General features: G+C 37.3%; 1 protein-coding gene across 5 annotated transcripts in view; it reads right to left on the bottom strand.

The window, feature by feature from the left end:
- The window catches only part of BBS9 (Bardet-Biedl syndrome 9), a 319,236-nt gene that overhangs the window by 33,511 nt on the left and 260,848 nt on the right, over positions 1 to 24,877 (bottom strand). The window contains exon 23 of one of the 5 annotated variants that reach the window (XR_010387693.1): positions 18,271 to 18,365. The exons of the other annotated variants lie outside the window; for them this stretch is intronic. The gene's annotated coding sequence lies outside the window, so the exon portion shown is untranslated. The remainder of the gene's footprint in view (positions 1 to 18,270; positions 18,366 to 24,877) is intronic. 5 annotated transcript variants of the gene reach the window in all.

The raw sequence follows: 24,877 nt of genomic DNA, 5'->3' as shown, positions 1-24,877 counted from the left end.
GTTCCGAACAAATGCAATCAAAAATAATAAGTAATAAAAGCAAACTCTGTGGGAGCTTTCTTTGTCACTTTCACTTACATTTCAAAGGAACTGCCCGCTTCATTCACACTCTGTCCTATTTAGGTTAATCAAACTATATTTTATTTTTTCTTTGGCACCTACAAAGATTATACTGATACAGTGCATGTTAAGATAAGTGTTTCAATGTTCTTTCTTCTTAGCATTAGTCACAATTTCCTAATGCTGATATTTTGCCAGGAAGACAGAGGAAGCAGTTACAAATGCAAGTGATTAGTATGTGTGAGTACCCTGACACATAGTTTTGGTCACTTACTAATACAAATACTGAACTGGCTTAAGGGCATCTTTGTGTCATTTTCCATTAATAGAAAAATATGAACCCTTTGTAATAAGTTGCTACTAAGCATTATTTCCTTGACTTCTACTGAGTTAACTTTTCAAACATCTGATGTTTGTTATTCATTTTGTACAGCGTTTGGACATTCTGAAAACCTCAGTAATCAAAGCAATATGCACATTTGAGAATGTTCTTTTTGTTAGTCTATACTGGTCATATATCAATCATCTGACTCCACAGAGACTGAAGTAAGTTCAGCTTATTTTTCTTTAAAGAGAAAGATCAATATGTAATAATTATATATGCAAATATTGCCCAAACACATGGGAAAAACTATACAAACAGATATAGGACAAAATCCTTGGCCAGTTGACCTGAGTAGGGCCTGAATTACATTCCTAAAATTTTGGCTTAAGATATTCTCTTTGAAAAGGTAAAAGAAGTATGAGTCTCAAATGACGGAGTTTACGAAGAGCTTGGAATAAAAGTATATTGCCAAAACAGGAAGACAAAAGATGGCTAGAGAGGAAATGCGACAAGAAGAGTACATGTAGAACTGAAAGTCTGACAGGCCAGTGTGAAAGCAATGAAATAGGGTGATACAATAGGCTGATTCAGGCAGGAGATGGTGGTTCATGAAGGTAAACAAAACCAGTGGCTGTCAATAAAGGAAGTGACAGATGAGATATAGTTAGTTTGTAGTACTAGTAGCAATTTGTAGTACATCAGACATGAGAGAGCAGAAGGAATCTGGATATTAGTTGTCAGAAGGAGTACGGACTAGCAGGGAGCTCTAGAAGAGCAGGCCAGTAGCATGTCTGACCTGAACCTGAAGTGGGCACACAGGCCAGACTTCTCACTTCTGATAGCCTGTCTTTTGAGATGGAGATAGGACTGTGGGGGTTTTAGAGGTCTGTGTGGTACCTATGGGGAAGAGATGCACTAAAGAAGGAGCAGCTAGCCCAAGGTTTGAAAAGGAAGTGACAGCAGCAGATTAAAGAATGAGAAAGAAGGCTTGTTCTTGGAGGCTGTAAGCACCTTGAAGAGCAACTGCTTCTAGGGTGGCTGATCTACATTTGGATTGCCTCCAAAAGGAGTTCTGCTGCTACAGGAGGGTCCTGGGATTTGGGATCACCTAGTCTAAAAAAGCACATTTCTCTGGCTGACGTGGAATGAGAACAAAGTAGAAAAGATTTCCTTTCTTCATTTTTCTGAGCTAGTTGCTGCTTCTGCTGCTATTTCCATCTCTTAACAAGGAGCAAAACTGTATAAAACACCCACCACAAAAATCTGTCAGTGAGGAGCCACAGAAACAGGTTACCATGACTAAGATGTGCCTCCACTGATTTTACACAGATATTTTCTAGCTACATTGGAAAATGAAGAATGCTTCTTTCTCTTTCTTGAGTGCCTGCTTTCTTTACAACAAGCAGGAAACCAGCATATAAAGTAAAAAGGGCAAGGTACACTGTCCGATGTGCATTCTCTTTCTAGGACACATACGAGCCCATGAGAAGTAATTTCTAAGATGGCTTTAGTTTACATCCAAAGCAAAGCCTCTGCACAGCCTGTAATACAGGGAATACAAAAGTCACTTCAAGGAATCTGCTTCCACTGCCAATTCAACTTTCAACTCTGCCCCTAGCAAAATAACCTTGTCTACACAAGATATTTTACACTCTGTATAAATGTAAGGCCAGCAAAAAAAATCCCACTCTATCCCATGGAAACACTTGGGGAAGGGATAAATTACAAAAAAAAAAAAAAAAAAAAAAAAAAAAAAAGATTTAAGTGTAACTAGAGTTGAAGTGAGGTGAACTAGCAATGCAGCAGGGTACAGCTGGCACCCTGTGAGACATTTCCATGAAGCCTACTATTTTCTCCTTAGCAGACACAGGAAAAGGCTATTTGAGCATCGTGTGGAGCTCTAATTAACTGTCTTCTCTTGAACATAGTCAAATATCTGGAGTCTCAGGGGCTGCCACTACACAAACAGGGAGAGGAGGCTGGTGTGACAAGAGAACACCTATGCCTGTGGCAAAGCACTTGAGATCTAGCAGCCATTGCACTACTGTCACCTGCAAGGAGTTTAGGATATCCTACTTGACAGTTTTATTAGCTCTATACAGTATCATAAGGCACGCAAATGTGTGTGTTTATGAGTACACACACAAGTGTTCAAGATAGAGAGCAAAGTTTTTCTTAATCCATTCCTAAGAGAGTAAACATTTGACCTCTGTAAGAATTATAATCCGATGCAGAGAATGTATCAACCAAGCTGATAAAGATTATAAAATCTACAGAGGGTAAAATAATACAACAAAATATATTGATGAAATTTAATTTATTGATGAAATGTAATTTATACCATCGGTCTTCTATGGAATTCAGATACATATTTGCTGACTTACAGATAAGGAGCAGCAGCAGATTTGAAAAGATACCACATTAAAACATAAAACCAATGCATAACTAAACATGCATCTTCCATTTGAGACTTAGCATAAACCTGAGAAGAGGGAAAACCAACACACCTTATATTGTGGACAGAACAGAAATGTATTTAACACTTCTTTGATTGTGCATAAATAGCAAGCTTATTCTATGAAGATTTATGACACTAATTCACTAGATTATTTATTTTAAATGAGGTATTTAAATCAATTCACAAATGGATTGTTCCACACCAAATTGGATGGTTCACAAGCACTGCACAAGGATTTTAACATAGGAGGCCATTTTTGGCAGGGGAGGGGAAATAGTTGTATTTTCCCTTCCCCACCAAAAAAAAAGCTTTTCTATTAGAAATATAAACTTGAATCCAGGGTGACAGCTCATCTCTCCCTAAATCTAGGCATGTTTTTCTAAAAAGCCTATGAAATTATAAAGAGTTAGGAATTATATACAAAATAAAAATATGACAGAAAGGGAAGCTTTCATCTCTCATGGAAGCAAAGACTGTTTTTGTTGATACATATGGAAAAAATTAGGCCCAATTATATGTTGTGCTTTGGCACTGGGGTTCCAACTTCACCACAGGCTTATTTTTTTCACAGATATACCATTACAGCCAATTCTACCCTTGAACATTTGAACTCAAACCTTGTAACACAGGCATTTTTGTTGCTAGATTACTTGTACCCTGGATGAAATGCTCTGTGTTACCGTTGTACTATATTTAGAGGTTAAAAAAGGGTTATCTGTATAAACTCAAGAGATCACATATTCACAAAAATAAAATAAACTTAAAACATCTTATGAATAAAGCACACTTTATTGAAGCATAATTTCTGATTTTCTGAACTAGATTGTGAATTAAAAACCTTGATATCATGAGCTACATAATCACTCAGATGAAGTTTTCTAATGCAGCAAAAACATTTTACTTCATGTGATAAATCTTTGACTCAAGAGGAGTGCTTCTGCATGTTAAAAGGTGATAATATTACTGAAAGGAACTAGTATAGCTAATCCTACAGGCCAGAAATCTTGGCTGATAAAAGACGAGATTCGCAAGAGTTTCGGAAATCTTTTACTACAACAGCCAGATATGCTAATTTACTTCTATGGACGGCTTAAATATGGCTGGCCACTTATTGACCAAAATAACACTGCATCTGGCACAGAGAGACTGGATGCTTTCATTCCTCCGAAATTTTTCAGAGAAATAAAATATCCTTAGCCTGTGCAGGGTTGGAAAGTGTCTTCTCTGATTTCATATATGCAGGATATGGATGACCCATCCCTCCTTTACCCAGCAAATGAGACAATCCAGTCAAAGCCCACAGGCAAAATTCATGAACCCTTTATAAAAATAAATAGAAAAACTAGCATTTATCCATTGCATTCTGCCAAAAATTTAATGTAACTGTAAATATTTGGAATTAGACACGGGCAAACCAAAAACTCCTGAGAAAGATAAGCTACAAAGACAGAAAACATGGCCTCACCTTCAAGAATCTAAGCATGACAAAAGCAAAACATTACTCTTCAACAAGAGTGGTGACAAAAGCTTCTATGATCATTATAAACTCAGTTTCATTGGGGTTGAGGCTAAAAGGGGCCATTAGTTCGGGCCTGGGGCATTAGACCGACAGAAAGAAAATAAGAACATGGGAAGGACTGAACTCATCAGAAAAATGTACACCAGAAAGCAACAGCAGCCACAAAGAAGGAAGTGAAGCAACAAAATGCTCGCTCAACAGCGGAGGACCAAGAGACTGCATTTGATGTGGTAAGAGACAGAAGAATAAAGACACTCAGACAGAGAGGAGAAAAAGCTATATTAAAGATATTTATATGATTTGTAGTCTGAGGGAGATGATGGAGAGGAAGCCATGACAAAGACCATAACAGTTCAGGTAATGAATGACCATACTGAATAACAATTTAACTAGTGTAGATGACACCACAGAAAAGAGATTTTAGAAAATTAAATTGAAAGAAACGACAGAACTTAACAAGCTGGAAGGAAAGAAGAGAAAATACATGAAAAGTGTGAAACTGTTGCTTTAGCAAGGAAAATTAATAACACTTGAAAATAAATGTCTTAAACTTGTAATCAGAGGTCTGTTTCTAAAGGCTTTGAAAAAACTTCGATTTGCTTTACCTTTCTGCAGCTGTTCTGGAAAATGTGTAGTAGTTTGCAAATCAAAACAGTTCAAAAAGTACTAGTCTTAATCAATTCACAAACTTGTCTGTGGCTATGTCCTCATAAAAGGGCAAACAGTATTATTTTATTATTTGAACAGAGAATACAAAGGCATAGCTACATTAAAAATCTGCATTACACAAGTCCTCTGTTGCCCAGTCTGACATACCTATGAAGACCATAGCTGTATCTGGACTGAAGACACAAGTTTTCCCAAAGATCACAGGCATAAGTAAAGGTGATCAGGCTGTCTATAATCTGGAAGAATGAAATCTCAGAGCAGGCAAGCCATCAACGGATCCATCTGTGGTATTTCCTAAATGGCTGATACACCCTGATATACAATGTCACCTAACTGAAATATTATAACAGTAATTGGTTCTTCCTGTGCTTAGACAAGAATGAGCATTATCCAGGCAGAAAATGAAGAGGGTTATTAAAAACGAAATGTAAAGGACAAGGAAGAAACATTCAATGGAAACATAATGCACATAGGAAATACTAATAACTTGAACTACTACAGCTTACAGGGGAAGGTACTGGAGGTTTCCCTTCTATGCAGCAAAGGCAGCCTCAGAACCAGGAAAGGATGCTTTTCAAATGACTCATCTTCGATAATAATCACATGAGCATAACAGAAAAAGATTCTGTGGATTCAGACTACTGTTATGAAACCTTCAAATCACAAGTTCTTCAAGAAATCTGCAAATTAGTTATATCCTAAATAAATTTTGCAATATATGCTCACTTTTCAAATAATGTGAGCAAAACAGAAAGTGGCGAGACGTACCCACCTCGTATCCAGTCTTTGAGGATGAAGACTCTAGAAACATTTTTTTCCTAATGCCAACATAGGTCATTTTTCTCTCTTGAAAATTAATATTGTTCAAAAATGTCAATAACAAATTATCAATATTATTAAGTAGAATATGAACTTAAACGGCTTATTTGAAATGTATTTCAGCTGTCTTGAAAATACCAAAGATGCTTTTGGCACTACAGTGTCCTTTCCTGCCTTTCAAAGGAAAATACAGCTACTGTTGATATCTACAATCTTGACAGTAGGGGTAATCACACTCTGGTAAGATCACGTTGTCCGGGCAGTAAAAAATTACTAAGCTCTAGCCTGTTACATACTTTTCCTTATATGCACAAAGACTGATTAAGCCGCAAGCTCTGAAGCAACACAGCACTCACTTTTAGAGTAATAAGCCTATCAGGTTGATGCCACCTGATAATCATCTGGATTATCCAAAACTCATTTGTAAGTAAAAACAGGGTTTGATAAACTGATATGGGTATGAATCAGTAATTTCACTTTATGGCATGATTTAAGAGCTGGCATTTAAAAACAGTAGAACAAGTATGAGATGAACAGAAGTATAAAAGAAAAGCAAAAAATACAGCCTTTTAATAAACCTATTTCCAATTTTCCTATTAAGGAGCCTGGTACCTTCATAGAATTTCTGCTACCCTAAATAAAGAATAAAAAATTGTTGAGATTGAAGAAACAACTGAACCAATACAAAATATTCAAAATGAATTATTAACAAAACAAAATCTAATTGCATGGTACACCAAATATTAAAAACCAGCAACTACCAGTTTTTGTTTTCTTTCTAGACTTACCAATTCTTCTCCAGAATACAAAACATAAAATCATACATAATTTTGTAAAATTATTTTTTCACTTACCAAAAATAGGATAGTACAGTAAAAATTTAAAAAGTATCAATAAGTCTTTTACATTTAAAGGCAGACAGATTATATTAGCCACATTTTCTTTCAGCACTGTCATTGATTCACTGGTATCTGAAAAAAAATAATGCCACTTTACATTTTATGTTTCCTGGAAAGTTTCCTAGGATACTTTGTCCTGAATGACATTTCATTTAGTAAGAGACACAGATTTCTCTGGGTAGTTTTACAATACACAATGAGAATGATGCTGAGATTGCAGAAGTCTAAGCTAGTAAATCTACATAGCGCTACGCAGTACCACCTATGTAACAGTGTGGATAGCAGAGAAGCAGCATAACCATCTTCACATGCCACTTTTACTTTTGGAGTAAAAGGTTTTTTTTTCCATTCAAAAACAATAATTCTTTTTATCTTAGTCACATGATGAAATTACACCTCAAATAAGCCTTTCACAACCTCCACTGACGTGAATAGACCAGCCGCATGTATCTGGGTTCATTCTCGAAAGTTAAAGTGATTCAGCAAAAAGATGTGAAGACAAATGCATTAAATAATGTTTGCTATGCCTAGTGAGGGGAGTATTTTTAGAACCCTGGTGGCACAGTCTAAGACCATTTTAATTCGAGGAGGAGACCATTCACAAGGACATCCATCCAACCTAATGCTTACATGCATTATTGCTCAATAATAAGTAAATTCACTCTTTCTTAAGCATCCCTATATACACAAACACTGTGGAAACAATTCACTGCAATCTTTTTCCTCTCCTGTGTCTCCAGAGAGAATTATGTGGGCCACACTTTTAAAGAAAACACAGTTTTTGAGTCCAAACACAGTCTGAGGAAATAGAAAGCAGATGAGGGATTTGCAGTGCAATACAGGACAACAGGTACAGGTAGGGGAAGGAAGGTTAAATTATTGCCTAATGGATTTCCCAAGGCAGTGAGATACAGGGCAGCATTTCAACCTTTTGAAAGCTGCTCTTTGGCACTCTGGTGCTGAAAAACTGTCATTAAAAGTTATTTTGAGTGGTAAACAGATGGCACACCCTTGTAAAAAGCCTTCTCAGGTGTTCAAGGGCATGGATAATGACTCCTATATTTCCGTATGTCCTATCAGCTTGTCACGAGGTAAAGAAACAGGAGAAATAGCTGGAGTAAACCTAACTTTGAGTACACTTTGGCTGCTAGACAGTCTTTTGGGTACTAAACAGGTACATATAATTTATGACAGCCATTAGAGGAATGATTTTGAACACTACAGAGAAGCAAAGAGACCTATATTGCTCATGTATTTTAGGTCATCTAAATCTCTGTTAAGTCAGTGACAGGCAATCCAAGAAAGTAATAAATTTTTATTGGACACATCTTTTCAGAGTTTTGCCTGAGTAGCATTACTTTTTGACCAGAGTGGAAAGCCAAAATTTAGTGCCTTTAGGATATTTCCGCTATGAAGAGAAAATGATGAAGAAGTCATGTGTTTTTTGAAGCAACTTTTCATTAACAAGCAACGTAAAAAGAGTTATTTTCCTTCCCACTCAGGATTGGGCCCAATCTTAGCTCACTCTTCACCATCTTTTAAGAACCTTTTGAGGTTCTCACAGCTCTGTGCCTGACGATTCCCTGCAGCCTCAGTGCATTAAGTCTTTCTGCCTCTGTTTCATTATTTCTGTAGAAATAGGGAAGGTGAATGGGGAGTTTTGACGGGCATCTCTCTGATGGTAGCTGAGTAGCCATAGTGAAGACGTGGCCCCGTGGACTAGCAACCAGTCTGCCAAGGGTTCTCAGTGTTTGTTGATACTGCTAGTCTGGGTCATCTCATTACCGTCGCTATTGATACCAATATTAGATTAAAACTCCCTGTGCTGTAATCATGCCTTTATTCAGCTGTGTAGGCATCTATGCAAGCAATATTCAGAAAAATTCCTCAGTGCACACGTGCTTTGCTGTGACTTAATTTTAGGTGGTAAAACATATCTGTATTTTAACTGGAAACAGCTTCTTTTTTCCCCAGTTGATTCCACAGAAACTTTGTGATTTCTTCCACTGAATAAGAGCCATAAATTGCACATAATAGTGACATCAGAAAAAAAAAAGTGATAATTTCAGGATTCAACTCTTGATTGGATTCACAGAAAACATTGTTCAAGAACTTAAACAGACTCTGAAATGATGGTGTTTGGGCAAAATCAAGAAAAATAAAATTATCCTAAATTCACAAAAATAAAATTGGACTCTTATCATTCACTCTGCTCTATGTAGCTACATGATACAGCACTTGCTATCAATAAGCAGATTCATATAGTTCAGACTAAAATTACTACAGACAATTTAATGACTCTGCATTAAATATATATATACTTTCTATATTCAGAGATGTTCACTGAGACTCAGACACTCTTACAATAAAAATTTGAAAATACTGTGGCTGTTTCTAGATATTAGCCAAATACCATGATTTTGTTGAAATTCACTGAAATCTGGACATATCAGAGAGGATGTTTTGGGAATTTAGGGGAGTAGCAGAATGTATACATATTATTTTGAAACAAAGACTAAACATCAAAAGTAAATAGCATCAGTCATATAATATTTTCCCAGATTCCATGTAATTAATGTATATATAGGTATGCACATAAATAAAATTAACATTCTAATCATGGCTTTACTAATTCACTCAAGTAGAAACCCCCCCCTCTTTTTAGCTAAACACCACCCATTTGGTATGGTTTTGCTGTAAGACTACTTGACTAATCATTTCATTTTAATGACACTATTAAAATACCACAAGGTTGTCCTTAGCAGTCCTAATTACTGCTAAAGGAATACTTTAGAATATATTCATCCTGTACTCCACACCATAAATTCAATTAGCAAGCTAGATGTTCACACCTAGATTAATATACTTTACAGAAATTAATTCTTCATTAGTGACAGGTGCACTAAACACTTCATTCCTGTTTGTACAGGCTGCTATCCTAATTATGATGTATTCCAGTGGTTAATTTTAAGACTTTGATGTAACACAAGATAACTGTTGAGCAGCAAAGAGAAGTGAGATTTAACTGTATATATACACATTTATCATTCTCAAGAATTTAGATTCAACAAGCCTAATTATCATAAATAAAAAATATTCCCTTTTTCCTGCAAGCAAATGCCCAAGTCAGATGCAAAAGCAGAATCTTAACCATTGCACTTTTTGGATCTCCTGGTTTATTGCCTCAGATTGAGTACTTCTGTATGTATTAAACACCTTGTCTTTCCCTGTTTTTTAGACTTAAGTTGTATTTAGGTTTAAAAGACTACATGCACAAGGACAAGTCTAAACATTCTAAATTATGAAGTTCGATGCTTGGGAATTCTTGAAGCAATTAAAAAGATAGTGATGCCCCAAATACAGAATTTGATAGGATTGGTCTAAATTCTTTTCTGAAGAATTGGTAAAATAATTTTCCTCTTTCTGAATTTCCTCCTGGAATACAAGCTTGAATACACTGTTAAAAACTGGCCTCCTGATTTTTCATATTTATTAACTACAATATTCAGGACTGACTTTCTTGAAGTATTTTTGCCTTTTTTGAGCCTTCTTTCAACCTAACAAAGAAAAAAAATCTGCGGGTTCTGGTTCCTTTCACTGCAAGTGTATAGAAGCCACATTATATCACTGTCCACCAGTATAGATTTCTTTTTCTCTTTCTTTCTATTTATAAATGAAAACAGATGAACTCAATAAAATGTAAGCCTACAGAATTACGGCTTCCTTTATTCTAGTGGTAAAGACGTTTATACATAATTGGCACATAATTTTATCCAGTGGTTTAAACCTTTTCTTGAACTTGAAAAAGGAACCATTCAGTTTAAGAACCTGACGGTTTCATTTCAGTGCAATCCATCATATTTTCTGATGTTAGCAAACAGGGACCGACTAAACAGCACTGACCTACGGACTGACTAAATGGCACTGACCTACTACACTATATGATGCACAGAAAAACCTCCCTAATTCAATCTCAAGCCTAAAGTCCAGACCATTTCAATTGTCCAAGAAAACCAGCAGTTTATCAATAACGGAGACAGAGTGGCTTAAGAAGAGGGGGGCCAAATTTTGCTCTCACAGTAATGATATCAGGAAATTGAATTCCCTTTAACGGAGAGAAGAACTTTGTCCTCTGTTATGCCAACACAATATTAGTAAAACTCTATATATTTAGTAGTGTCATGTCAAGTTTTATTTGAGGTATATACTAGAATTTAAGGGTTTGGCTTCCTGCCAACACATGGATGGCAAGAACTGCCTTGCGTTCTTATTCAGTTACTTTGGGGTCAAACAATATACAATTATCAAACCTTTTACGTGATTCATGGGCAACTCCAGTGAATGCCATTTCCAGAAAGTATGTGACACAAATATATGCACTGCTGTGTATTTCTGAGACATTAATAAAGTAAAAGGTAAAAAGGAAAGATCTTCCCAACTAGTTCCAGAACACAGGCCAGACCCTCAGCTCATGTAAAGCAGCACAAGTCCACTGACTTCAGTGATATGACAGTGATTTTACATGCACTGAGATCCTGGCTTTTCAGTAAAGCCACTAGTTCTTTTAAAGTGTTACACCACTTAAATAGACAACACACTAATGTTTTAACTCGTTACCAACTTGAGCTTTATCTAGCAAATGACTTTATTTCATCAGTGGGCAAAAACAAAACAAAACAGAAGAGTAGGATCCAGCTCACCTAATGCTAACTGTGCAAAAAGTTAGGTATCCAGTTTAAGAAAATAAAATGGGCTGCTTTGGTAGATAGTGGAGAAAGAAATTCAGGACCAGAGAGTAATCCACTATCTTTGTGTTAGGCATCCATCGTAGGATAGGATGATGTTTCATCCCTTCCTATTTCTCTACAGACTCTAGAGCCTAAATAGCTAGCACTGATCACACATCCAACTTTGAAACCATAATTGTGAAAACCTGTTGATATAGCTATTTCATATTTCTTTTCCTGAAGCTTACCTGGAGCAGAAAGATGAATCAATTATAGTGCAGAACATACATAATAGCTGATTCTTTGCTACAACCTTATGAAAGAACTGACATTTACCACTAGGCTACAGTTTTTCAAACTATGTGGAACTGTATGAGTTGAAAATGGACAGGATGTGTAGCACTACTGTTTTTTTAACACATCACTGAATATTAGTCTCTTTAAGATTACAAAGCCGTGCTGTTTCCTTCTTAAACTACAATATACTCAAAACATACAGTTGTCTTTAAAAAAAAAAAAAAAGGGAACAGATTATAAATTACAATCCAGTCATTAGCATGAAGTTCCTTCCATCATGACAAGATCATATGGAATCACTTTTCCTTTTTTAATCTCCTTCCCTATTCAAGAGAAATTAGCTTTGGAAAATTTTAACAGTATGAACACATTTATGTGGATAAATACAAAAATCCCACTTTTCAAGTCACTTAGGTCATTCAGCCAAAGACATGCTGTATTATAATGCACACCTTGTTGTGTGCTGTAACTTGCACAAAAATATTATTCATACAAAGTTTATAATAACATACCATTAGCGTTGTGATAATAAACATTGTTAACAAATGTTCCATAGTTGGCAAGGACACTGCTCCACCTTAAACTAGCTACTAACCTTTCAGAATAAACTTCCACTTCTTCAATTAGAAAAAGAAAAAAACCTCTAAATCCAGAAGATTTTAGACTTTTGTTTGTGAAACTATTTGGAAATGAAAATCATCAGAGAAGCAGATGAAAGACATGAAGCAAAGAAAAGCAGTGTTCAAATTCTCAGATCTTATGTTACAGCCTATATCAAGGTTAGAATTCATCAAGAGGTTTTCGACAGTCTCTTTTTACTGGAAAATGCAAATTTGTCAAAATCAAAACCTGTCCTGGGAAAGGTACCCTAGGTTTGCACTGGAAAAGGGAAGCAGAAGATCACAAAAACACCTCTAGGTAGGACATGTACTTGGAAAGAGGACGACTTCAGTTCAAGTGCTGGATTCCACTATTTCTCCAAATCCCAGGCCATTCCCTATCTATCAGCCTATTGGCTGCTCTGAGATGGTTAACACACTCTCTTTCTGCAACCATTTCATTTTGGATCAATAAAGATTCACTGAAGAAAGGATATGCAGTCAAACTTCCCCATTTCCCAAGAGAACTCAACGGTCCAGCCCTTTACTGCAGTCTTTCCCTCTTATTAATGAATATCTAGTGATTTAAAGTGAAACAGCCCCAACAGATGAGACTGAAATACACTCACTCAAAAATTATCAGTATACTGCTGGTACAGAAATTCCTCTGTGTCATAAGAGAGCCAAGATCATGCCTCTGGTTAGATCACTGAATAAATATCAATTACTTAAACACATACAAGGATGCAATTTAAATTCATTTTTCTTATTAAAATTATTTTGAAAATAAAACTATCTAAAAGTAAACTGGAAAGAAACAGTAACTGGAATTATTAGAATCTATTGAAGGCATTTAATAAAGTAAACTATGACATGAAGAAAAGCTTATGCTTGCTGCTGAAGTTTTAATGCCAAATTATTGCTATGCTAAGGCTAAGAACCTACTTCTGAATAAAGGTTGACTTTGCTGTGTGCTCTAGAACTGACCCGGTTTGGATTTCTTTTCTTTTGATATGCCTTATATGATAAGCCAGAAAAAGTGATCCATTGAGCAAAAACTTCCTATGGTCCAGATTTCAGAAAGAAGCAGTTTTTATGAACACTGACAGGCTCTCCCAGTACTTTCTGTACATGTCCATGATCAAACAATTGGTCTTACTGCAGTGGCGGTGGCCTCAATTGCTTGGCAATTACCCCAATGATTATGCTACTCGGTCCCTCCTCATGAAAGCCAGTGTTGATCTCAAGAGGATGGGCCTGATTTTCATGAGCTGAACAGGTTATAATGCCTTCACCAACTAAGTAAGCAAAACACTTTGTAGCTTGTCATTTTTTATAAGCAGGGTAGCTCAAGAAAACTGTAATGGCCATTGACTCTGATCTCTATTTAGTTATTGTCAGCTAGATCTGATTTCTGGAACAAATCTGGAAAGAATCCAAAACAAGATACTTCCATCTAGACATTTTCCTGTGTGGTAATATGGCTCAAGTGCAAGAGAAAATAGAGATGATGCTGAAATTGTCTTCCAAAAAAAACCCCCCCAAAACCAAACGCACAAACAAAAAACCCTCAAACCTACAGCTCAGTGGTTGCTAAGAGAAAAGAGATGAAGAAACATGAGAGAATAGAAGGAAAAAGCTTTGTCCTGCAAGGAGAGCCTGCAGACTTCAGCTTTTCATTTCTGGGCTTTCAGAAGCCTGAGTTTGGCTGAAATTGATGTTCCAGCAATTTTACATTAAGACTTTTCGTCACTTAACGAGCTCAAAGGTAACATATCATTTGTGTTCTAAGAGTGTGTGCAGTGTCTGGCAAGATCATGCCTACCAACTCAACAGAACTGCTTTCAAGACTGGTCCTTACACTAATAGTTGTAGTTAATGCTGTTACACTTTTTCATTTTGATGGATGCTACATTAGCTAACCAGAAAACTGCGATGCCACTGTTGCGAAACCTCATTCTGATTATATTAGCACAAGGTTTTTATAAAGCTACAACAAAGCAAATGCTTTAAAGTGTTAATGGATCTTACACTGTGAGCTAGTCTATCAGTGCAAACCACACAGTATAGATAATGGGATAAGTTGCTTACTACTGCAAATAGGTTCTAACATGTTCTTCTGTTCTTTGATGCAAGTAGTTATTAAAAATTCAGTGTGGCTAATCTCTATTATGCAAAGAAACAAATGATGAGATTAATTGGTTTGCTGACGCATAAGGAAAATGAACACCGTGTCCTGCCTCCTCAAAAACGCTTTGCCTCAGTCTCTCCTCCTTTGCCTTGAAGCCTGCCTAATTCTCTCTTGCTGCTTTCTCCATGCCTTTTTTCTGTGTTTTAGGGTTCCACTCTCTTGTGCACACAAAAGACTATGAGTAAGTCAAGTTTCTTCCCTTATATTTGTTATCAGAAGCCTGAGAATTCCCCTGGCCCTAGACAGACCAAGGCCTGGTCACTGCACAGCTTTCCCTGCAGCCTAGTCCTTGACTGCAAGCAAACGAGTGGTTTTAGACAGTGTCTGCTATCGCTGAACATAAGAGACATTTTATTGTTCCTTTGTTTAGCCAAATGGCAGGACTCTGCTATACCCTACAGGTTCCATAGTGCACTCTAGCCCATGCTGCCCAAGCCACAACGTAGTAACTCTATTCTGCAAAGATCAAAGAAATAAGAATCAATTGAAAATGGATGAGGAAAAACACTCCAAACTAATCGCTCTGCATTAACTACCCTGCCTTCCTGATGTTACATTAGACAGTCAAGATATGCGAGGGGGAGCAATCGCCCCACAACATCCCAATGTAGGGATTTCTTTATTCATAATTTAAAAAAACAGGGATCTAGATCTTAAACATATCTCACTTACTAAAAGTAGATACATTTTATCACTGTATAAAACAGATCATGAAAGCATTTTTCTTTTAAACATGGGTAAAAAGAATTCTTCACAAATCTGGAACATTTCCAAATAAATACGCAGATTTCTTGAAACAAATTGTTTTGAAAACATCTGTAAACTGTAAGTCATCAGTTTTCTCACTGTATAAAAACAAACTCATTCCCAAGTTGAGCCTGAATTTATGCCACATTGCTGAGAACTTAAACCGTGCTTATTTTGAGCATGCTGGTTCCCACCAAACCTGTTTTTATGGGCTTCAGAAACAACCTGTTTAACCAAACAAATGAAGATATTTCTAACCTCACTTCAGTGATGTTCTCATAACAGCACAGCTGTTTTGTACCAGAGGAAGCTGAGCAATCTGTCATTCATGGTTACAGTTAAATCCATAAATCTCACCAAAACCAGGCATATCTTGATTTTGCAGCTCCCTTATGAATGGAGTTAGGACATTTTCAAGGCTATGAATACTGTGCTTTATAGTACAACTACAGAGAGAAGCTAATTTTTTCATAGACTCACAGAGTAATTCAGTATTGCAAGGGACCCTGGGGAGGGGGAGCTGGGAGGAGCTCTAGTCCAACCTCCTGCTCAAAGCAGGCTCAGCTACAAGCTCAGACTAGGTTCCTCAGGGTTTTGCCCAGACAGGTCTGGAAAACCTCCAAGGATGGAGCCTGCACAACCTCCCTGGGCAACTGCTCCAATGCCTCACTGTCCTCATGGGGGAAAATTTTTCCTTATAGCTACTTTGCATCTCCCTTGTCTCAACTTATTTCTGCTGTCTCTTGTGCTCTTGCCCTGTACTGCTGTGAAGACCCTTGCTCCATCTCCTCGATGAGCTCTCCGCAGGCCCTAGGGGGCTGCTGTCGGGCCTCCCCCCTGGAGCCATTGCGCCCCCAGGCTGAACAAGCCCCATCCTGCAGCCTCTCCTCATGGGCTGAGGTCTCTAGCCCCACCACTGTGGGAGACCTCCCCTGTGCTTGCTCCCATTTGTTCATGTCCTTGATGTGCCGAGGGGCCCAAAACTGGATGCAGTATCTGCATGTGGTCTAATGAGTGCTGGGTAGGAGGGGATAATCCGTTCTCTTGATCTACCAGCTGTGCTGGTCATATGGCCCCAGGTGCTGTTGGCCTGCGGCACTGCCAGGGCATGCTGCCGGCTGGTGCTCAGCTCACCGCCTGCCAGGGCCCCCAGGGCCTTTTCTGCAGAGCTGCTCCACAGCGAGTCCCTTCCCAGCATACTGGGGTTAATCCTGCCCAGGTGCAGGGCTCTGCATTTGTCCTTGCTGAATTTCATAATGTTTCTATCTGACTATTCCTCCAGCCTGCCCAGGCCCTTCTGAATGGTAGCCCTAACAGCTCTCATCTGACCTGACAACTGGCCACCCAAAATTGATGTCATGTGCAAACCTGATGAGCGTGCACTCCATCACCTCCTCCAGGTCATTGATAAAGATGATGAATAGTACGGATTCCAGATAGACTAACTACTACCCTCTGAGCCCAACCACCTAACCAGTTATTTACCCCCTAGTTGTTCACCCATCCAGACTATGAGGCCCTAACTTAGATACCTTTCCTTTTGAGTTGCTATACCATTAAGCTAAGTTCTCCTGTCAAACCTTTTATTGTATTTTTCATAACTTTCAAATTGCAAATGGTGTAAAGGAAACCTAAGACAGGGAAGCCAAAGTTTCTGTAATGAATTTATCTTGCTAGTGGATCTACTGATATACACCATAGATTTTTTTCTGAAATATGACCTCCCATTCAGATAAAAAATCAAAAATTTTTGAGTATGTATTCAATTTCCTCCATTCTTTTTCATTTTTATAGTTTAGGTCATAGTATCCTAATAATATTGCACCATGTGAAATTTAAAATATGACCATGCCTATGCCAATTAAGTACACAGAGTTCATAGTAAACAAAGTGAGATGAGAAGATGCTATGTCTACTACACTAGCAGCAGCATAACTGTGTACAAAGTGATCTTCATTAGATTTAGATTATATGTCTTTAATACTTACACAACTGCCCGAGTTGATACGCAGGTTGCATTGCAATAAATCGTATATCTGTTTGCTCAGAGATTTTGCCCAAAAAACGTTCACAATATTTAGGCCACAATTTCCTTTCAGTGTGAATGACTTGCAAATTTACTTTGCTTCTTTTACAGCAAGACTGTGATATCAGTATCATGCAAACAAAGCAGCTAAAGCAAATTGCAGTCACTGTGCTATTTGAGGGAAAACTTTCTTTTTTTTTTAAGTTCTCCAAAGTACAGCAAAACATATACTACTTTATATTTTCAACAGGAGACTTCTTTTTTTCTTTTTTTTCCCCTGAAGTTATTGAAGGTAGCATTTACTTGAGAATTTTGAAGGCTATCAACCATTTCATGGTTATATAAGGAATCTTAATGCCTCCTGAATTTATCTTAAGAATTTCTCTGACCAGACAATCCCAACTGCGAAAGCTTCATCTGCCTTCTTAGTTTACATGAAAAGCCTTACAAGAGTAGAAAGCACATTGTCATTATCTACAGAAGAATGGAGTCAGTGAAATCATCAAACTGGGATGCACAGAAAGAACATTTTTGTTTCCAGTTACACACAAGGAAAGCCTTAAACTGTGGTTGGTGAGGTGTCTTGGAAAAGTTAACATTATCAAACAACTAACATTTGGTTCCTCTTGCAAACTTTGGCAGAGACGGCTTAGCACTACAACCAGTAGTTGGTCCACTTGCTGTTGTGTAGTTTCAATCTTTTTAATCAGCAACGTTAAACATTATAGCTTTAGTACTACAAAAATATGACCTTTATTTTTGTACTTAACTCAGTCACTATGTCACTAGTAAGAATGGTGTAAGATTCCAAATAAAAAAGCCAAACAGATTTGACAAATCAAAATATTTAACTGGCCTCTTGGATTTACAGATCCGCTATCTTCTTTGTGGGATAGTCTATAGCAAGGACAAATGAAGAAACAGACATTTATACCTCTGACCTGCTGATTCCACTGAAAATAACTGCTTTTTCTTTTTTATGCAGGTCTTTGGGTTCTTCTCTCACTCAGACTCTGACAAGGAAATCATCTACAAAAAAAGAATGGCGGTTAGAGGCTTGTTGATCCCACCAATGACAAAACTAAGGTCAGAAGCATTATTCAGAAAGTATGAGCTTTCTGCTGGTTTTGTGAAAAGAGCATATTCAAAGGGGGTGGGAGCAGAAAAGTCAGTCAGGAGGCTACAGAAATCTTTCTCAGATGAATGAGAGCTGACTGAAACTAGAAATAGGGCCACAAAACGACAAACTCTGGGGAGAGAAAAAGCATCCCAGTTCATCCTTTGTGAGAGAAAAGGGCCACCTTTGTAAGACAGTCAACTCAGCTACAGAAAATCTGTAATACGCAGAAGCCACTGAGTCTTATCCAGGCACACAGAATTCCTCTTCAGAAAAGGAACTACAGACTTTTAAAGAACAGACTTTCAACCCAGCTTTGGCTACAAAGACCGAACTGAAATCCCAGGGAAAAAAGCACTTGAAACCTTTCAAAGCTATCAGAGATCAGTCCCAGACATGACTGCTGGCTAAGATGGAAACAAGATTCAATTGCTATTACTATTCTTTTTATGCTAGTCACATCTTTAACAAAAACATGTCTAAACCTATTAGCATTTGGACGGTATTCAGAAAACAGGTAGAAATCATTACTCATTATTATGTACATCGATATGCACTTCATTTTGCCTCATTAATATAAGTGGCCTGTGGAATTCATTGCCACAAAATTAAGGGTTGAACAGAATTTCCAAATACTTTAGTCTGTCTATAATCAAAATATTAAAAACTATATGAATATTATGACTCATCAATGGGATTATTCTTGTGAGTAAAGTTATTCAAAGGGTAAAGGCTCCCTGCATCAAACACTAAGTTGGGTTCTTTGCATTCTGCTGCTAGCATGAATCCTGCTTCAGTGTGTAATCTGCTGTGGCGTTTAACCTCTGCTCATCTGAGAATTCATGTATCATTTGGCCACACTTTACAGTAGATGATGAATCATATCTGCTTCTCTTTTACCACACTGGATCCAGGTTGCTGGGAAAAAAGATTAGTCAAGAGTGCAAACCACAGCATTAGCGGAACAAGAGTCTTGGATTTTTTTGTCAGAAACATTACAGGAAAGCCAGAGACAGGCAGCTCACAACAGGAAAACAAGCTGATTTAAGGAAGTATAAATACTGGTTCTAACTCAGAGGGCTTTGAATGTTGCATAGCAGTCATTATAAACCTCAGAAGGAATCCTATGCGCAAATGATTCTGTGAGTCATCATAATTATTCACCTTGAAATATTTGAAAAAAAAACCCCTGCATAAATACACTTGAATACACTAAAGTTATAACAGCATAAAGCTGGCAATTGGGAACCTTTAGCGCTTGTCTCCATACACCCCAACTGAAAATAATGCAGTTGTAACTGAACTCTGCAACAGAGATGGTTAAGTCACTTCCCCCCATACCTTCATAAAGAGGTGATCATTCTAATACTCACCACTGTTCTGCAAAGGAATTTCCAAAAGTACTACTGTGGACTCATATATCACTGCCTAATACAGGATGTGCTTAATGTTAGTCAATGTACCTCGATTCCATTAACACCTTCCTTTAACTCTGTAATTTATTAGCAGGATTCATTAGTGTCAGAAAAATATCCTGAAATGCTCAAAAACAATTCAAATTACTATTATTTTAATTGGCATCAATGTAAACTACATTCACTTTACCCACAGCTAACTGTGAGCATCAGATATGATTTAGAAGTCATACATTTCTGGACAGAGGTATATAACACTTTTCTGTGACTTTCTTCAATTGACTGACCTGGTTCTGGAAGTTTGTGCTTCAGTTAAGACTAATCACAGCACTTTCCCTGGCCAGGATCCTACGACATATTCAGCATCTTCAACTCCTAATGCATTGACAGCGCTTCGACCGTCACCTTCATGTCACCCCCAAGAAAACATTTAGGAGGTTTGGGAGTAGCTGCTGTTTATTTCCTTTCTCTCTCATGAAAATGATAACACCAAGTCACTGTGTCTGGTTCAGCAGCACTGCTTGGATGTTATCCAGAATTTCCTGAATTGTTTCCACAATGTTGTCTTGCCTTATTTGAAGAATACAAATAGAAATTCTATATTAAAGGTGAACACCTCTTCTGTGAAATCTTGGATCCCTTTCTGTTAAAAGCTACACATTCACTTTGCTTTTCTAAAGCCATTCACTAGCCTTTCCATAAGGAAAAATAAATCTTCTTCACTAATGACCTCTAATCATCATATTGGGTTAAAAAAAAAAAAAAAACTCAAGTCTGTTTTTCCTTTGATTTTGTCTTTGGGGAATTGGTTCCAGTTAATACGCAGCGCACCCCTCCTTGGCTAACCAGCACTGGCTGGAGGTGATTTATCCTACTGCCATTACCTAGGTAATTTGCCATGTATCATTACACTGTTGACCAGTGATTTGGGAGTCCCAGCAGTATCACTGGGATGTAAAACTAGTGAGAACCTACTATATGAAAGCTGGAGTTATTATACTGCTCCTCTCTGAGCTATTTAAGCCACTTTTAGGAGACCCTGGAGCTTGAAGTACAGTATTTATTTTCCATGACAATTACAGACTTAAAAGCCCAGGGCCTGATCCAAAGACTTCTGTAGTCAACAGCAGACTTTCTATTGATTTCCTTTGCATCAAGGCTAGGCTTCACACATCATTCGCAGAAATTACAGCCACAATATTGCCCTGTTGCCCACGCCACAAATGATAGCTCAAAAGGGGTGACCCCTTACACCTAGCCATCCTGCTGCTCACAGCTGTGCAGAGGGAGAAAACTCTACAGAGCCATTATATGGCCACCTCACAGGCAGGTAGGAAGTACAAAGAGCCTTAACTTTCAAGTCCTCAGTCTTGTAATTTGGAAACAGCTTGCTCTCTCTGTCTCCCTCACACATCCAGACACACACAGAGGATTCTTTCTGGCATTTGCCTTTTGCCTTTTTTTTTTTTTAAAAAAAACTTTTTATTCCATAGATTAGCCCAGTGAACAGAAATCGGAGTTTCAATGCTAGAAGAAAATGTCTTTTTGCTTCCAGCTGCTCAAGATTTTGTGATGAGGCCATTTCTACACAGAGTTTGCAAGTATCAGCTCTGACTTCTAAGAATTCTTCCTAAATTAAAAAAATAAAATAAAAAAGCACGTACCCAGACCACTCAGAACGAAAGCACGTGGCTTCTGCAAACTATCTTCATCTGCGAAATAAGGATTTTGAAACAGATACAACCTATGTACAAATATTTCACTTTGTGATACGGAAAATTTTAAAATATCACTAGATATGTTTTATACCACAATGATTGTGACTATAATCTTACTCTAGTACAGAGGCAGCTTACAGAGCCCCAGATCTGTGATTTATCCACTGGGTTTGCTTCACATTTAAAATCTCGTGTTGTACATTTAAAACATCTGTTGTTCTGAAAGTTCTTAGCTACAAGGAGGGAATAGAATCCAAAAAACAACAAGGTCATAGTATGGCCAAATCATTCCTCAGTTTTACTTTTTATTAAAGCTGCTTTGGGGTTTATGAGCTAAAGAAAGTTTGTTCCATTACCAAAAGGAAATGAACATACATCTCAAAATGACTAAGGACATTTACAGCACGGATTGTCATCAGACAGAGCTGGTGCTTTCAGTAGCCATAACTGAACAATGACATATAAAGACATATAATAAAGGCAATCAAGACAATACAATGTGACTAATATTCTCAAAGATTTTGGTCCATTATCCATAATAGAAAATAATCTTCTTTCTAATATTAAATAATATCTCTTTCTGTCTCAGAAGTCATACAAATGATTCCTTTTAATGCCAAATATATAAAGTAAAAATCTGTTTTATTTTTCTCTAAATAGTGTATAATGCAACCTGAAAAACTGAAATACCTTAATAACGGAAAAAATAAAACAGCATCAATAAAAACTTATCAAAAGTTAACTTGCTTTTTCCCTGGAGAAACCAGAATGTTGAAAAATAAAGAAAAAAGAAAAACACAGAATAAGTAAGAATTTTGGTATGTATGTAGATCATATTTTTGCACATAGAATAAAAGCAACCTCCTAAAACATTTAGATTGTCTACTGCCAGATTATGAATCCTCCTGGCCTTCCTCTCAACTCTAAAGCTAGTGTTAGGATCTTTCAAGTTGAAAATCCTTGTTTCACACCTACCTTACGACAGTGACATATGTTTAAGCTATTACATTATGCACATGTTCTTATGACATGCCAGGAGCTAATGTTTCTGATTTCTAAAGAAAACAACGGCTTCCTATTACCAGTTAACCAGTGTATTGCATGTATGAGTGCAGCACAGTACAACCACTGAGAAATTATATGCATCACCAAAATACTTCTTTCACCAGTGCTAGTATTTTCTTTGTGTCTAGCTTTTACACTGTACTTGCACAAACAACTTGTGAGGATTCTTCTACCTTATTTGCTCCACAAACCCAATCTAAGCACACCTTGGGTAGCAGCTGCACACAATCTTTTTTGTAGAATTCGATGGAAAGGTCAGCTAAGCTTGTTAATATATTTAAGGTGTCTGTTCCATTTAAATCAAGTTAAAAAAATGGAATGGAGTCTAGTAAGAGAGAACAATTTCACGTAAATGAAAAACATATGGAAATGCTCAATGGGTCAACTATGTAAAAACGTGTTATATACTGTGTTTATAGGTATTTTATTCACAGACAAGGCTGGCATTAGGGTTTTATTGATATCCTGGTGAAAAGCACGTTAATCTAACTAAGGGTTGCAAACTCCTTTTCTCTACATTTCAATACAGACAACATAATAGCACCGCAACACATGATTGTTTCAAAAAATATTAACTTGCACGTAATTCACATCATACTTTGATTGCAAATCAATTCCACTTTTGTCTCCAGAGTGGTTTGTAGGTGACCTGTACATATGATATACCTAATCAAAACCTTCTGCTCTGAACATTTCTGAACTTTAAAGCTGTGACTATAGATCCAAAAATCAGAATCCTATAGTGCAGGCCCATCTTCAGTCAAAAGCGCTGGACATTTTATTGCAACTACTGAGACAACCTAAACCAAATAACATAGTGTCTGATTTCTTGGTGCCTGAGTAAATCCAAAATTTGGACAAGAGCAAGTAGGCCAACTCTAAACATAAAAGTGCAAAGGAAAAAAGCTGCCACACAGGAAAGACCTTGAGGGTACAGAAACAACTACGTCCAGCAAAGTACTTAAGAAAGGGGGGAATTTATGTCTGTACATAATCTTTGCTTTCAGTGAAACTGCTGATACGATTGCGAATAAAATCAGATTTAGGTGCAGTGGTATAGTGAGGCCTATTTAGGTGCAGCGGTGTATTGCAGCCTCTGTTCTTATTTCATTATGAGGAGGGTTTCACCGCCCTGTGTTCAAGGGACTTGCCTGGGAACTCCTGAAACCCTAGGCAACCTCTTATTAGATCTGCATCTGATTAGACTTTGGATTTTTCAATCACATATCTGAACCCAATCCACATTTGCTTGGAACTACATTAATGCAGCACACCATATTTGTGTTTACCCCTAGAAATCATGCCTGTTCCCTACAGAACTTAGCAACAAACTGCCTATACTCGTACCTGTTGGGCACCTCAGCATAGCACATAGGATTCACTTTAAACTATCACCTCAGTAACTGAGAGACTGTCCTTCTCCTACTATACCACAAGTGCATTTAAGGAACTAAAAGCCCTACATTGAATGCATGAGCAACCATGGCAGGAAGTTGTTAGCTGCTGGGCTCATGACTCAGAAATCTGCTTTCCATTTACACCTGCTCCAGCCAGAGTCCCCGTGCTCTTCTCAAAACAAACCTTTGATTGAGGCTGGGAGGTGTGATAGTAGGCGTGACTGCTGAATAAGGGAAAGCATGTGTGGGTTATGTCCTTTTTCAGACACTATTTAGTTAAGAAGCAACTACTGATACTGGTTGGAATTTTTTTAATCAATGGGCAGAGGGTCAAATTTAATATAAGAAACGTAGTATAACTGATGCTATAGACTGATACACTTGCCATCTGCACCTGCACCCATAAAAAAATATGCTTAATACACAAAGTTAGGTTATAAAGCTACAATATAAACCTATGCTTAATACATACATATATATATATATAAAATAGAACAAGACTGTACCATTTTGTTTTCCATTTATTAATTTTTAGATGAACCTCAGAACCAAAATTCTATCTAAGGACAACAAATCAAATGAAAATAAAACTGTCTTTCATCACAGAAAATACTGTATTCTGGAATTAAACGTCTCATTTTGCAAGTAATATGAGTAAGAAGAAAATCTGAGTACTGAATACTGAAAATTTTCAAACCAAACCTCTATTTCTGCAGGTATAATATAGCACCTTCCATGAATGTGGGATGAGGAAGGGATATAAAACAAACTAGAAAAACTGAAGTTCTGAAAATCATCTACTAAAAATACTTAATTCCATTTGTAACAT

Source organism: Dromaius novaehollandiae, chromosome 2 (genome assembly GCF_036370855.1).
Source record: "Dromaius novaehollandiae isolate bDroNov1 chromosome 2, bDroNov1.hap1, whole genome shotgun sequence".
NCBI lineage: Eukaryota > Metazoa > Chordata > Aves > Casuariiformes > Dromaiidae > Dromaius > Dromaius novaehollandiae.
Note: the sequence above shows the minus strand (reverse complement) of the source record. Positions and strands in the feature narration are given on the sequence as shown.